This window comes from Mustela lutreola, chromosome 2 (assembly GCF_030435805.1).
Source record: "Mustela lutreola isolate mMusLut2 chromosome 2, mMusLut2.pri, whole genome shotgun sequence".
In the NCBI taxonomy this organism is placed as follows: domain Eukaryota; kingdom Metazoa; phylum Chordata; class Mammalia; order Carnivora; family Mustelidae; genus Mustela; species Mustela lutreola.
The window spans coordinates 39,141,888-39,152,004 of NC_081291.1; the positions used below are offsets into that span (position 1 = coordinate 39,141,888).

General features: G+C 45.4%; 1 protein-coding gene across 6 annotated transcripts in view; it reads right to left on the bottom strand.

Annotated features, from left to right (window-relative positions):
• FOXP1 (forkhead box P1) overlaps positions 1-9,858 on the bottom strand; it is a 453,072-nt gene extending 443,214 nt beyond the window's left edge. For all 6 annotated transcript variants that reach the window (XM_059161502.1, XM_059161504.1, XM_059161503.1 and 3 more), the window contains exon 1: positions 9,839-9,858. The gene's annotated coding sequence lies outside the window, so the exon portion shown is untranslated. The remainder of the gene's footprint in view (positions 1-9,838) is intronic.
• Positions 9,859-10,117: the final 259 nt, after the last annotated feature.

The following is a 10,117-nucleotide window of genomic DNA, read 5'->3' on the forward strand; positions in this document are numbered from 1 at the left end:
CTTTCTCAACTCGACGTCTCCCACAAAACAGTCCATAAATCAACGTTACTATATGATGTTTAAGTTAAGAAACATCAAACAAAGTGTGGCAATGAGACTGGTTTGGCTACCTTTCATTCTAGGGGGGGCAGGGAGGCTATTCTCTGAAGCAATAAATATTCATCTTCATAGCCAGGGTTTATCTCCTGGGTGTACGTGCACACACACGCAAACAATGATTTTTCAGTTTTGTCACTTGTTCTCTCTTAAGAACTTAGAGTAATAGACTCCGAGGCCAAAAGAAAACAGAAAGGAAAGGGAAAGGAAAAGAACGGACTCTCCACATACATGAGCACTTTTTCATTCCACAACTGAAACATTTCTGGATTTTCAACCCCCAAGAGTGGGAGTTCATGTCCTGCAAAAATGTATAATTATTCCAATGAAACACTTCCCAAACTGTATTCCTTCAATACATCAAAAGGCATTGTCCCCCAACCCCGTCCTCATTCCCACCAAAAAGGTTTGAATTGGGAAACTCTACCTATGTTCAGAATTCCTTCTGACATCAAGAATGCATATTACTATACTAAAGTCTGAAAAGCCCTAGAGTTAAAAATAAAATAAAATATATTCAGCCTGGTACAGAACAGTGCATCCCAGCTTATTTTAACCAGAGAATAGTTTCTGCATGGAACAAATTAATATGTTGAGGAATCCATGGTCTGAGGATCATAGTGTAGGACTTGCTGACTCTTAACGATGATAATGTCTTCCGGATTTTACACCACCGTCCACATTTCAAATGCCCCACCCATTGTCCCTAGGAATATGATTCATTCTCACAAAATCAGAAATCCTTGTTTTAGATTCATAAAATATGGTCCCTATTACAATGCCATATATTTCCATAAAACCCTTATGAACAGATTCACATAACCTCTTACAATACTAAAAAGAGTAGAATAGAAAAATTTCAGGGATTAATTTCATCAGCCCACTAGTGTTAAATCAACGGCAGTCATAAACCACACCTAGCCCCCATCCTCAAAGAGTGACCGATAACAAGAATGCACCAGATAGATCCTGAAACCAGAATCTGTTTCCAAGTCTTTATTAGCCTGAGTAGAGATGTGTATGCAGGAATAATGCAAAATGTCTACTACAACAATCTCACTGGGGGTAACTTTGGAACCTATCCAAAACACAGAAAACAAAAACTCAGCCCCACTACCCATCAAAATAATGTCAATTAAGACCATATTTTTTCTTTTTTACCTACAAATTAGGAAACATTTTCACATAGAATTTCCTTTATTAGTGGCATTTGGGGAAATGGGCCTTCACATACAAAGCTGATAGGAAACAAACTTGGTATTATCATTCTGAAAACAAAATGTATCCACTACTAAAATTTAGCAGTATCTTTAAGGGGGCAGTAGAGTGGGCTCTCAGCATAGAGATACAGCAGGGCTCTGAACGTTCCCTGAGAAAGAGGCTGTCATACAACTCGGCAATGGCCTGCCACCATCATCTCTATCAACCCAGCAGGAAACTTGGGCCCAAGTGTGGAAGGGCATGAGCTTCCAAGCATGAGATTATCCTTTGCTCAAAGAAGAAGCCCTGTGGTACCTCTGGAATGAAAAGAAAGAAGCCCCAGGGCACTGGGCTGGCTCAGTTGCAGAGCACGCAACTCTTGATCCCGGGGTCAGGAGTTCAAGCCCCAGGTTGGAAGTAAAGAAGGAAGAGAGAACAAGAGGGCAAAAGAGAGAGAGGGAGAAGAGAAGAAAGAAAAGAGAAAAGAAAAGAAGCCACCAACAGACCAGGAATCAGAGCTGACTCATCTAGATGGGGCGCAGGAGACGCCACCCCCCGCCAAAAAAGATCAGAGAAAAAAAGGAGCTGTCCCAAAGGGATAGGAACCCCCTGCAGACAAAAAGAATAGCCTGTTCCCAACAGGTGGAATGCTCTTTAATTGAGACTGAGTGGAAGGGGAAACTGAGGAAAGCTCCTAAGATCCTCTGAAGAGAGAAGGAAAAGAGGAAAATGACAAAGAATTATTTTCAGAAATAATGTATTTTTGCATGATTCAGCACTAAAATCTGTCTCCAGTATTTCTACAAAAATAATGGAATAAGAGGAAAATAACAGAAATATGTATTACCTTCAGGAAAATGCACACATCCAACGAATTGACTCACAGGAATTAGAACGGATGCAGTAACATAAGACCCTTTATGGACAGCATGTCTGGCTTGGCTCAGCACTGGATTCTTGGGCTGTTAAAAAATCGATTTCGGAAGGAAGGAAGGTAGGAAGGAAAGAAGGGGGGGAGGGGAGGGGGGGAAGGGAGGAAGGAGAGGAAGGAATGCTGCCCCATCGGCTTCATTTTCTGGCAACCTAGTTTCACACAAGCCACATTGGTCTGCAAGAACTGGTGTTTTTGGATTACTTTTTAAAATGTGAAAACAGCAAGACTAGTCCTATTTCCACTTTATTTATCCACCTTTAAAGAGGCACCTGCTGTGGCATCAGTCCCTGTGCATTCCATTATCTCCACTGACTCTCCATCCTCCTGGCCATCAGCGAGGAACCCCTGGCTCACAAAAGGATTGAACATCATAGCACAGCAGAGATTTCGACTTTGGCCGCCTTCTTCAGGCTCCCCTCCACTTAGGATTCCAAATATTGGGACTGTCCCTCCCTTGGGCCTTTTGGACTCACTTTTACACCTGGGGTATTGATGCCAAGATCTAGTCCTCAGGCAGAAGGCTTGGTAGGCCCATTGTGTGAACAGAATTACACAGATTTAGGGAGGTTTCTGTCTAATTGGAAGAAAAAAAAGGGCGGAAGAAAGCAGTCTCCATAGATACAAGCTTTTCAACATATTGCTTTTCTGCTCTCCTGTTTTCTTACACCAAGAATGTCAAGGCAGAACCGGAATATTTATAAGTAAATTACACGTTCCACCCGTCCCTCCGCACCCTGACGGGTGACACCCAGCTGGAAATTCTGAGGACCACAGAGCTGCAGGGAAGGGAGCAGGAATAAAGAACTCTTCAGAGGAAAGCAACAAGTGCAGCCTTGGGGAGGAGCCAGGCCAGGCCGTCCAAAGTACTCGTGAGGGGAAAAGGCATGGTCTGGCCCTTCTCGCAACACCTCTTCCTCTTCAATCTTCATCCAATTGCACAGGGATGGGACCGTCCAGGTAGGTGTCAGATGGGCAAAGAGGGAGCCAGGCCACGTGCTTCCACAGACACAGGGGTGAGTCAGGCGGCACGGATCCGGGTGACAGAGTGATCCAAGTGTGATTGTTCATAGTTGCGTGAGCGCTGCCGGCCACCACGGGCCACGGATGCAAATGATTGCCTTGTACCGGTCCCTGCCGTCTTGGCGGGTCCACGTGCGTACAAGCAAGGGGGTGAGAAGAAGGGTCAAGGGGAGTAGCAAGGTAATGAGAAGCTTGAAGAAAGGGCAGGAATAGGATCCAAGGGCTGTGGATTCCATTTCCCTTGGCTAAAAAAGGCCAAAAGGAAGAAAATACAGAATTATCACACAATCTAGCAATTACACTTCTGAGTATATAATCAAAAATTGCAAGCAGGGACCTGGAGAGAGATTTGTACACCCAGATTCCCAGGAGCATTATTCCTAACAGCCAAATGGTAGAAAGAACCCAAGTGTCCACCCGTGGATGAATGGATGAGCAAAAGGTGATCTAAACACACAACAGAATATTATTCAGCCTTGAAAGAAGGAAACTGTGATACAGGCCACAACGCAGATGAACCCTGAAGACATTATGTTTCCGGCCCTCAATGTCAACAGTGTGAAGGTTGAAAAATCCTGCGCTAAACTGGCCTTGGGATTCAGACACCAGGTCTGTGGTGAGTGTTGCTCTTCCTTCTACATGTGTCTCTGAGCAGCCTGTAGAGCAAGCAGCTTCTCATCTGCTTGGTGCGATGCTAAATGCTCTCTGCCCATTACTTGATTCTGTTCTCACTGTTGTGAGATACTGCTACGACCCTAGCCCTACTGGAGAAACACATTTGGAGAGGTCACGGAGCAATCCAAAATTAAGGCCACTGCTGGGATTTTAAATAAGCCAGAGTGGCATTCTTACCTCTACTTCCTAAACCCCAGTGTTCTAGGACTCTGAGCGGCACATCAAGAGACCCAACTTCAACAAGACACACTGGAAAAAGGCTGTCATAGGCAACAGTTACACCAGGCAATTCCCACTCAAGCCCCTCCAGCACTGGAGCAGCCTGTCAACCTCACACGAACTATGAAAGAACCTTGAGATTCAAGGGGAAAGTTTTAAGATAAACCATTGTTCTGGGGCACCTGGGTGGCTCAGTGGGTTAAGCCGCTGCCTTCGGCTCAGGTCATGATCTCAGGGTCCTGGGATCGAGTCCCGCATCAGGCTCTCTGAGCAGCAGGGAGCCTGCTTCCTCCTCTCTCTCTCTCTCTCTCTGCCTACTTGTGATCTCTCTCTGTCAAATATATAAATAAAATCTTTTAAAAAAAAAAAGATAAACCATTGTTCTAGGTTATAAAGGTCTGTCCATTCTGCCTAATGTTACTTACACCAAGAGGGCCTTAACAACTAAGTACCCATTAGTATCTTCACCAGAATCTTCCAATTCAGAAGGTACTCCTAGATTGGGGGATGGACATAACCAGGGAGGGGGGATGAAGAGGGGCATACTTCCGGTTTTAAAATTCGTAAGTCACGCGGCTGGAAAGTAGAACACTGGGCATAAGGTCAGTGGTGTTATAGTAACTTTGTACTATGACAGATGGTGACTACACTTACTGTAAGCATTTCATAATGTTGATCATTGTTGATTCATTATGTACACACTGAAACTGATATAATAATGTCTGTTCACTGTAGTTCCCTTAATCTTTTAAAAGTAAGATTTTAAAGTCACTCCCAAACCTCTTGGAAGAATTCCCAAACATGAAGTATCTCAGGAGGCAGAGCCCGATACATCTCCAGCTCCTGGCTCTTGCCTGTAACATGGTTGTAACATGAGTCCTCTCGAACCACCCAGGCCGACTCCTCTTCATCCTTAAGAACCCACCAAGCTTGGCACACTACGTCTGTGAAGCTCTCCCATACACTCCAGTTTTGCCTTCCTTCTGTACCAGGTCTATGTGGTAAGTTCACCTACATCTCTTGTCTTCACCATGAGCCAACCAGAATGCAACCTCCTTGACACAAGGACTGCATACATCATACGCACCTTTGTATCCACTTGTCTAGGACAACAGAGCCTCAAAGTGGTGGGAAACAAAAACCTGTCACTTTTGTCTGCCGTACTTTACAAATAAAGACGATCTGCTTAAAATTATGTCCAACGAGCCCCTTTTGCAGATGGTTAAAGATCTTTGGGAGCCAAAACTAAATAAATAAATAAGATATCAACTAACACTTTGGAGGAGACACCTATAGGAGGACATTTGCAACTTCCTCTGAATCTTGAGAAGGTCCAAGTAATTTTGGCAGACTTATAAGAGTTTCTGAAAGGGAGGCATGAATTCCTTGTTTGCTTAAATCAGTCACAAGTCTCCTGGAATGGATTGAGCACTTAGGACGTTTGGGAAAAGTGACATGGGTGCCAAGGTCCTCTGTACTGTGGGTATCATCAGGCACCCAATTGGGCACGGACGGCCTCAACAAGTAAGAGATGCTGCCTCCATCCCATGGCTTTGGTTCTGAGTTTGGAATTTGTTTTTAACAACAATCACAGCCACTCCCAAAGTCAGGGTTTATTGAATCCTGGATCACTCTATCAGAAAACTCCTGAAGGGAAGGGAATGGTGGGTGGGGAAGCTTGGCAACAACAACAATAATAATAATGATGACGATGACGGAAGAAACTAAGGAAGGAGATTCTCGGGCCTCGTGAGCAGCCTATGGAGTCAGAATCTCGGGGCTGGGACTCCAGCACCCAGCTTTAACAAGCCAGGCCTCATGGAGATTCTGAGCCACCACCACTGTCATGAGCCACTCCCTTATGTCTGCTGTTCTCACTTATTAGCAAGCACCAGAATCACCTGGAAGACCGATGAAACACCGATTTCCAGGCCACACCCCAGGTTCTCTGATTCTGCAGGTACCTCCTAGGGCCCTGGAACTTGTATCTAACATGCTCCTGGGTGATGCTGGTGGTGCTGGTCCCCGAGAACTCAAAGACTAGAGAAGTGAGCTGAAAAGCTGGGGAGGGGACATTTCACTCGCATTTTACATCCTTCTGTGTTTCTTCCTCACCGTGTGTGCATGTTCTGTGAAGAACAGAGGCTGTTTCTCAGTTTATGAGAAAATCACCAGGTACTACAGTATGATAACTTCAGAAAATACCAGAATGAACTCTTCTGCCGAATAATGCTTCCCTGGCACCCTTCTCTCCCCCAATGACCTACGAGACTCCCCCAAAGGCCAAAGGCACCCCAAAATTTGGACCAGCAGTCCGGCACCCAGCCTCCTTGCGAGGGCCTTCACACCAGCCCAGCCCAGACTGGTTCACAACTCAAGTACCGTAGCCTCTGCCTTCACCCCAAAGGGATTTCTCCCTGAAGCACCCAGCACAACCATCTCACTTGGCTCTGGTTGTTGTGAACGATCGGGATGGCTGCGCCAACCACAGCTTACGGTACATGCGACTCAGCCTACTTCCCTATTTTAAGTGCTTAATGGTTATACTGTTGTGTCCAAACACATCTGGAGGGAGCTGGGCTGGCTGACTGCTGACTGCCCTGCTCTAGGCCCTCCTACATGGGTGCACTCGGCAAACCCTCCAAGTACAGACAGGTTACACAGTGTTGCTCCAAGTCAGAGTTGAGGCCTCAAACAATTAAGGATTTTTTTTTTTTTTTTTTGGAGAAATGATCAAACCCGGGGGTGGGGACAGAGCTTCCTGCAAGAAACCGCATCCTGAACAAGCATCGCCACGACTCACTGTAAATAAATACTCTCTCCTTGCAGCACTTCCGTCAACTGTCAGGGCCCTGGCTCCAATCGCCTTTCAAGTCCAAACAGGAAAGGGGGAAAAGAGAGGGAGATGGCAGATAGGAGGTTTAATTTGCTTCTTGCTGCAGTTTTCATTGGTGGGGCGCTTCCAATTCAGCAGGACTGCCAGCTGCCTGGAATTGCTCCTGGACCCCACTTTTTCCTGTTAACCTTCATAATTGTATTAGTACGGGCCAGCCCACAACGGGCCTCCCCAGGGCTGAGGAGGGCGGCTTCTTCCCTGGATCAGATAAGCAGCCCGAATCGAACAGGCTTGCTGCAGACAGAAGGCAACTGACACTTGCAAGGGATGCTATGTACAGGCCTCTGCTGTAACTCAGCCCTCGGGATGGGGACAGAGGGGAGGTGCCCATGGGGACCGCAGGGCAAAGGGTTCAAGAAGAAAACCAGTCAGTGACCTCGATTTTCTAGAAAACCAATGTGAAGCATATCCTTTTCAAAGTGCATCATGTGGCTGGGTTGGGAATGATATGCAAAAGGAGATCATTCCCACTTATAGCAATGATGACTATCTCTCAACCATGTAGCAGACCCAACCCAAAGGGCATTGATATGACTCTTCCCCTTAGTCCTCACCTATGGTACCTGTGAGGCAGCTATAATAACCTCCATTTTACAGATGGCAAAACCCAATCTGGGAGAGCCAAAGAAACACATGCTGGTTCACTAACAGTATGTGTCAAAAGCAGAACTCTAACTCACTAACAGTATGTGTCAAAAGCAGAACTCTAACTCAGTTCCGTCTGAATCAGGGCTGCCCTGAACAGCTGAGAAGGGTGTACACTGAACAACTCAAGAGGTGTCACCCATATTGTTGGCAATGCAAACGGAAGCCCCAGTGTCTTCTTTGCTACCTTTCAACGACATAATATACTGCCTCCCAAAGTTTTTGAAATACAAAAATGAACCTAATTCAGAGAACTTCTCAAGTTCTGAGATTCTAAGATTGTTTGAACTCCATGACATTCAAAAATAAGAGCCTATCTGTCCTTTCATAAGGGCCTTTCTTTGCTGCATTCTTAATGGCTTTCATTTCTTATTTAGGCCTGTATAATGGGACCAAGCCACATGTCTATTTTCACACAGTATTGATAACATCGCTCCATAGCATAATGGGCATTCCATAAATACCTACTGGAAAGAACAGGTGAATGAATAAATGGATGAATAGAAGACAGCTCTTGCTCTTGTCTAAGAATCCTGGGCCCCATGGAGAAATGGGGGCTCTGCCACCTTGCCGAGACTGGCTTCTAAGGAAGCTATTACCACTCTTAGGCACTGCTGATTTTTTCTTTCCTTTCCTTTTCCTTTCTTTTTTTTTTTTTTTTTTTTTTTTTTTTTTTTTTAATGTTAACTGTAGAAATGCAGACCCATGCGGTGGTGGTAGCAGCCCAGGTTGTAGATGGAGATAATGTGTTGTTGGCAGCAAGAGAGGAAACAGGAAAGGTAATGAGCAGGGAAAAAGCATGTTTGAGAATGAAGGAGTGGGTGAACCTCGTAAACCCTTTGCAGACAGGACATGCCCCTGGAGCCTCTGCCCTGGGGAGGGAGGGAACCAGGCGGCTTACCTGAGGCACACAAGGGTGGAGGAGGAGACAGAGCTGAGGTGCCCTGGGCACCCACTACCACACACAAGAAAAAAAAAAAATTAATAAAAGTAAAAATGAAGAATCACATGTAGCAGTGAAGGGTTATTAAAATGCTGTAATGTCTCAGAGGTTCCTATGAAGTCATGTTCTTACAATTCACTCGTAAGAATTTAAAGACAAAATTATATGCCTTGTAATTCTCCAATGAGTATGTTTTTCTATGGATCCCATTGTTTCTATGGGATGCACAGCTTCCAGAAAGTTTAAATCATTTAAGGGATTAAAAAAACTGGCACTTTGCACAAATCTAGCTGCACATTTCCCAGCGGGAGCAACTGTCAATACCGATTCTGTCTACACACTCCTGTAGCCTCATACCTACATTTCAGGACATACTCTCCATCACGGTTGCAAACTCAAGCGCCCACAGGGGCCAGGGAAAATGCAGTCAGGCAGGGAATCAAACACCAGGGAGTGGTAGAAGGCATCCCTAACAGAACAGCCTGACAAGTGCCATCCAAAGGGGCACCTTGGCCCCTGCATGGGGGAAAGGAGGGTGTTCCCACACCTTTTGATTGGTCAGAAGAAACCAGAAATCCAGACCTTTCGTAGGAAAGCCTAGGGAATCTAAGTGATAAATTCAAACATCTTATTTAGAAGACCGTGCAAGTCAAACAAAACGTACTCATGGCCCGACCACCTCTGTCTACACTACTTCTGCACAGACACCACTAATGACCACTGCTTATGTTCAGCCATTGGACGACCAGGAGCTCTGCAGCCACCACTACTGTCTTCATTCACAAGGCTCCCAGGAGAGGGAACAAAGAATAATGCCCATGGTAGAGATCAACACACTGAGGAAGGGAGGTACCTGGGCAGGGACTGGCAACCTGATCCCATGCAGTGAGGGTCAAATCCAAATGGAAATCAGTGACGCTGAAAGGAAAGAGGTGAGGGGCCTTGTTCCATGGCATTAATGCCAATTTGAGACATGAAACCAACAAGGCCTGTATTCCAGTTATCATACAGCAAACTACTAAAAAAAACAAAACAAAACAAAACAAAAATGCGGATGAGGCTTCATGTTAACAGCGAAGTTATTCAAAGGAAGGCCATCCATGCTCGGAGTGCTTTACCTGTTAAGATGCAGGTTATAACAGATCTAAGAAGAGTTCTTCCAAAAGAATCTAGCCTTTTCAATACATTTTTATTAAACTTGCATACTCACCAGGATGCAGGAAGGTGGATATCCGTTTCTCTCCCTTTTGTCCTACTCAGGATCAGAGAAATTTCAACGCTTTACAATCAACCAGAGGCAAGTGCAGGCATGCTCTGAGAGAAGAACATGAAATGACTCATTCTTCCAGTTTTCTCAAACCAATTTCAGCTTCACGAAAGAGGCTCCATTCATCAGTCAGTGCCAGACCCCACGGAACCCCTCATGGCTGGATGGATCCAAACGCTTCCCTGCTAAGGAAAGCGAATGTTGCCAGGCCCGAGGAGGGAC